The following is a 6,244-nucleotide window of genomic DNA, read 5'->3' as shown; positions in this document are numbered from 1 at the left end:
ATATGGGTTGTTGGTGGAAACAGCAAATATTGCAGTGATAAACACCAATTCTCTTGAATGCTTACATGTGCCAAGCACTGTTCAAAACACTCTCCATATTTTAAGACATTTAACCCTTAACATCCATCCCTCAGGTAGGTGCTATTACATCTTCATTTTCCAGAAAATGAACCTGAGGCACAGGGGTTAAGTGGCGGGCCGTACCAATGCCACATAGCTGGTAAGTGACGGGCAGTCTGTGTCTTGAGGCTGTGTTCCTAACCTCTGCACTAAGCAGGCAGAGAAGACTTCTTGCCAGGAGGCCTTCTTGGATCCTCGTGGTTGTACGAACCAGGGTTTGCTCTGTGGAGGGGACTCAGCCTGGCTGGGTGTCTGTCACTCACCCCTACTCCCAGGCATCCCCACCTGAACTAAGCAATTCCCCTCTGACAAAGTGACTGTTCTCCCAGGCCTCCCTTTTACACGTCCAGAGCAGCTGCCAGGAACCAAAGCTCTTTGGGAAGATTAAATGCACAATGCTGACGTTTAATCTATGACAAAGTACTCCCCTCTCCAAGCCAGTGACTGAAAAAACCAGGCCCGAGAGACAGCTCCATTACATGAAAATAAACCTGTTTTATTGTTTCTTACTAAAGCACATATCAGGCTTCACAAGCTTACAGCCGGGAACAACATGCATTTTTGGCACAGGAGACTTGAGTAATCTCTCCACTTCCGCAGGAGCGATGCTTCCCTGCCCGGAGAACAGACTGCATTTCATGCACCGGTTTCTGGCCCATGTGTCTCAGCTGATGTAAGAGGTGCAAGCGGACATCATCAGCAAGGGAGCCACCTGCCTGTTTTCCCCTTTCCTCCTTCTGATCAGCCTGGGTGGTAAAGAGCACACTTAACACTTTATTAGAGCCACACACCCAAACAAAGAAAACTCTGGGCTTTGAAAGCATTGAGTCTATCACGAATCACAGAATGTAACACAGAGATTTAGCACATGGATACTTCTTGGGAATCTGAAGCTGGAGAGCGGTCTCAAAGCTAGGTGGTTCAGGGCAGTGACTCCTGGTTTCCTCTAGAACATGCCAAGCCCAAGAAGAAAAGACACTTAACCAACACATGTGCTTCCTTCCCAGGAGAAAAGATATTCAACACCAAATATTGAAGTGAGAGACAACTCTGATGTTAAACTTCCCGTTTCCTCAGACTTACAGCAAGCTGTCAGCGGCCCAGGTCTGAGAGTTACCCAAGAGTGAAGGCATGTTCTGTGTGTTTTTCTTCTCACTAGAAAGTTTTGTTTGGTTTTCCAAGATATAATGTATGACACAGATCTCTGATGACTCCATGTGGGCAAGCAACACCAACACACATGCAACAACTCATACACATGACAAACTGCAACACCAGAAACCCAACAAACAAATCCCAGTAAACTTCTTGGCTCTACAGGGGCATATTCTAAGAAATAAGCTGCCAGGCCTGGTACTCTATTTTTTGGAAAAAATATATATGAAAAGCTTGGAAGTCCTTGAGTGTCCACTACCCTATAAAATGAATTTTTATGTTTACCATATTTTTTGGACTATAAGATGCACCCCCCAAATTTGGGAGAAAATGGGGGTCTTATAGTCCAAATGTAGGGGTGGGGGGGTACAGTGGTGGTGGAATGGGGTCACAGGAGGCAGGAGCAGGACCACATTTTTTGCTTCAAAATTTTTTTCCCTATTTTCCTCCTCTAAAACCTAGGTGCATCTTATGGTCTGGTGCATCATATAGTCCGAAAAATATGGTATATATTTTATATTATCTAAGATTTATTTATACAATAGCCCATAATGACTAACATATTATACTCTTTTTATAAGCAGTATTGGCACACATATTTCCTCACAAAGATTCTCTTTTGGTCTATTAAAAACACTGTACTTAAAAAATAAAACAAGCAGAGATGCAAGAGACTATAGCTTTTCTGCTTATATTTCCAATGAGGAGGGAATTTTTCTCCCCTTTCATTTTTTCTTTCTTCTTTTTTTTTCTTTCCCTAAACAACACACTCTCTCCCCTGCCCCAACATGAAGTAATAAGAAGCAACAATCCCAGAAGATGAAACTCAGGCTACATGGTTAGCACACTATTCTGGGGTAAACTTCTGGGCTAACCTCATTCTGATCACTATAACTCACCTTTGCCCTCCTCCCCACCACCTCCACCACTTCCATCAGCTCCACCACCTCCACCAGCTCTGCCACCTCCACCACCTTCACCTCCACCACCTTTTGACCTTTGACCATTTGGAAACTGTATGCTGGAACTGACAGTCCAGAGATGAAAACTTTAGGAAATGAGGGAGCTTTTCTTAACCTTCTGGGTTTGGCTGGGAAGAAATCAGAGTCTTCATTTTGTGTTTCTAAGGAAATATTTGGTTGGTTGGTTAAGCAGGTTCAAAGGAAAAGCTAATTCTCCACGAAACCTTCCACCATAAACCCTGGGAATTTCCCAGACATTTCAAAACCAGCAAGTGGAAAACTAAGAGAGGTGGTTCTAGTTGCTTCAAATATGAGAGGCGGGAGTCAGTGTAAAAAGAAAGCCTGAGCGAGAGGGCTCGAAGACAGGGCTGTGATTAACCAGGGTGGTGTCCTGGTTTCTGGGAATTAGAAGTTTGTTGTCTCCCCCAGTTTCTAGAACTTGCTTTCATGTGGACGGCTTGCCTTTACTTAACCTGTCCGCATATCATCAATTAAAATAAAATTCCTTCCAACTCTGACATTCAGTGACTTTACCCTGGAAAAAAATGAAGCCATTGAAACCTATGTATAATGCACTGGAAGGCCTCATGGTAGCAACAAGTAGATTCCAGGATCTGAATGCAGCATCTCTATATTCATTGCTGCTGAGGCTAATGAGGAGACAACCAAACCTGAATTCATCTCAGAGGAAATGGAAACATTTTAGTCCCAGCAGTTCAGAGAAAAGGGATGACTGACAATGGGCAGCACCGTCATTGACCACGTGTGAGATGTCATCGCTGAATTATCCTTTCTGTGGTCTCATACCTCCTGCTTTCTGATGCACCACTTGGCAGGTAAAGCCAATACTTTGGGGCTTCTTGTTGTTTATTATCACATTCCCCTAAGGTTAACTGAAAAAGGGGTGTAGTTAAGAAGTCCAAGTTACTCATCCCATGAAGGGATGGGTACTGGCTTCATGTAGAAGAAAAACATTTATGTAATTGCAAAATACAGTCCTTACTCTGCTCAAGGTTTGGCTGATGCTGCTCCTGCTTACAGCAGGCCTGATGAAAGCCTGAGGATGCTTCACTGCCAAATTATGATCTTGAACTTGAAAACAACCAGCAGACACAAATGATGCTGCATTCTTGTCACTGTTTTTGGTAATCAGTGCAGCATGTGCTTTTAAAAATGAAATCCTTATGGATGTCTTAAGTTAATGGAGAAGATTAAAATGTATGGTTCAAAGAGTCAGGGTACTTGTGGGTTGCATTTATCTGTGTTAGCACAGATAATTTAAAACTACACAGTTTTTTTTAAAACTGGGGTAGGCTATCTTCTAATGACTTGTCCTTTAAGATGACTTATTTCTGAACAAAAAAGAATACATTTTTATATCTTTAGACCTGAAATGGCCTCTCTGTAAGCACTGCAGTCAGTGGCATCTCTCTTGTAACATTGTGGATTTTTCTTATCTGAGATTCTTTAGGTACCAAGTCTTTGTTTCCTCCACCAGGATTGTTCTAACAGAAGCCCTCTGGATCTGAAGGTATTGGTGTGGGGTGGGAGGTGACAGAATGGAATTGGAATGGAAAAGGATGAGGATGTGGCAGAGGGAATAAAATGCTCGATTGGGAGTTGGGCAGGGGAGGGGGTGAAGGATAGGGAACCACTGAAGACTCATTGTCCTGCCTGGCTTGAACACCCCAGAGAACATTCTGCTCTCCCCTGCACTACTCTGAGCTGGAGAAATAGGCCAGGCACAGAGCTGAAAGGCATTTGATGTCCAGTCATTCATGTGTCAGTTAGGTGCCAAGGTGTGAGAAATTGGCAAGATCAAGTTTGGCTTTGACAACAGAACGAAGTAACCTGAAACAGCACATGACATACTTGTGTTTCTCTATCCTGGCCCACCACCCATTGATACTGTGGGTGCAGACATGTTTGTTCTTTCTCCTATTACCCTTCTGTCTAGGAGGCCAGTCTATTGGTATTCCTCTACCAACACTGATGTCCAAGCAATGTCACAGGGTCCACAAACTCTCCATTGAGCAACTTCCATCCAATCAGATCACTTGTTCTCATCAATATCCCAGTTGTTGCTAGCTCCTCCTGGAAAGATTACCAAGGCAGGGTCTGTGAAGGGGTAAAAAAAAAATTTCAGAATCTCTTGTGTGTGAATGCATCCGGGGAAGTCTATACTTCTTTAAAATTCTTATATACCTATATAAGAAAGGGAGAATCAAAACAGTAAAATGTTCATATCTAGGGAACCTAGCTGAAGGGCATATAGGACTTCTTTGTATTATTTTTAGCAACATTTTCATAAGTCTGAAATTATTTCAAAAATAAAAAGTTAAAATCCACAAGCCCCCAGGATTGCTCTGAAGCCTCAAATATTCTATTTTGATTACCAAACTCAACTTGCATCTCTATCACCCCCCACATTGATGTCCTCCCCTTCCTGTCCAGCCCCTGACCCCTCTTCCAGAGGCTGAGCCTGGTCACGGCAGGTGTAGCCAACACCTCGGGTGCACATGTCCAGGTGAGGGCAGATGGTTTGAGTGGGCATCACAGGAGTTGGCTGCTCCCTATGACTTTGCTGCCAGTGCTTGGCTCTTGGACCTTTTGAGTGTAAATAAAGCCCCGCCTGACCATGCTGAAGGGGGACAGGAGAAACCTAAAATGGTGGAATATTGGTCCAATAACATTTAGAAAGACTTGCCGTCTAAAAGACCCAGGCTTAGAGTTTGTCCACAAGTGAATTCCCATGAAAACCCAGTAAAACAGGAAATGAGTAGGAGAGGGAGTTTTCCATCTTCTGCCCAACTTCTTTCACGTGAAGCCTGATTTCTTTCCTCACCAAGGGCTCTTGCTGATTTAACAGGCCAGTTTTCTCTTTGGGGAAATTTGAATGAAGATCACAGCTTCATTCTTGGCCGAGTGCCATGGGACAGTCAGATCTTGCCAGCCATATTTACAGGAGACATCAATTTGGGGAGTCTTACCTGAATCCCTAGCCTCCAAAGGCAACGTTGTGATCCATGGCTCCAGAAACAGGGGGTACTGGAGGAGCCCCAAGCCTTCAAGCAGGCAGCCACATTTGGAATCAAAATGCTCTCAGAGCCTGCAAATGCACTCAGCACTGACTCATTGGCTGCCGTGTCCCACTCAGCACGACAGTGAGAGCTGGCAGAGGTGCCAGGTGGCTGCTTTACATTCAGCTGGAGAAGCAGGCATGAACACAAAGTCTGTGATTACTTGGCTGCCTTCTGTGTCCCCCCACGTCAAGAAGTGATGCAGGATTTGGAGCTATGCCGTCTTCACTGAATACCACCAAACGCGGGCAGGAGTTTCATCCTGTTATTCACGACATTGAGTTCTTAAAAGGGAAGGCACCTGTGTTAGACGTAGCCTGCTTCTCTTCCCGGTGCCTAAGCTGGTGCTGGTGCTGATGCTGATGCTGGGTACATGCCTTTGGAGATGGGTCAGCCCATTAATATCACAATGGGTCCAGAAGTGGCAGCTTTGAACTGTGGATCAGGCCTGGCTTTAGCAGCTGGGATAATGTCCCTCAGAGGTGGAAGGCAAGATTATTTGAGATTACTGCATCTGGATCCCAAGGGAGTACCATGTGGTTTGTTTGCTCTTTTAACTACATTTATTGTGACATAGCATTTCGGAGCGAGTGCAGAGACAGGGAAGTAATAAGGAAGTAACTGCCATGGGAAGGCTGGCCACACATGAATCTGACCTTGTGGGTTGTGCTAAATGATGTAGAAAGAACTTCAACTCTAAGATCGACTGACATTTTAATGGGCCCCTGAAAATCCTATCAGTGTGTGAATTTACTTATGGCTGGTATTGTGCAGTGCTGAGTAGCAGCCCTTGTTAGTGCTGGGTCTATTGGCCAGGGGCTTTCAGATTAGGCAGGTAATAATTCCTTGTTTACTGAGCACTCAGAAGACAAGTCTATGTGAAATAGAAAACTTGGATGTCTGCAGGAAAGCTCTGCATCCCGTCTT

The 6,244-nt window shown here is 44.4% G+C and overlaps 1 protein-coding gene across 2 annotated transcripts in view; it reads right to left on the bottom strand.

Annotated features, from left to right (window-relative positions):
- Positions 1 to 595: 595 nt before the first annotated feature.
- SH3RF2 (SH3 domain containing ring finger 2) overlaps positions 596 to 6,244 on the bottom strand; it is a 119,341-nt gene continuing 113,692 nt past the window's right edge. For both annotated transcript variants that reach the window (XM_024575130.4, XM_053912553.2), the window contains one exon: positions 596 to 4,355. The gene's annotated coding sequence lies outside the window, so the exon portion shown is untranslated. The remainder of the gene's footprint in view (positions 4,356 to 6,244) is intronic.

This window comes from Desmodus rotundus, chromosome 10, assembly GCF_022682495.2.
Source record: "Desmodus rotundus isolate HL8 chromosome 10, HLdesRot8A.1, whole genome shotgun sequence".
Classification (NCBI taxonomy): Eukaryota; Metazoa; Chordata; class Mammalia; order Chiroptera; family Phyllostomidae; genus Desmodus; species Desmodus rotundus.
Note: the sequence above shows the minus strand (reverse complement) of the source record. Positions and strands in the feature narration are given on the sequence as shown.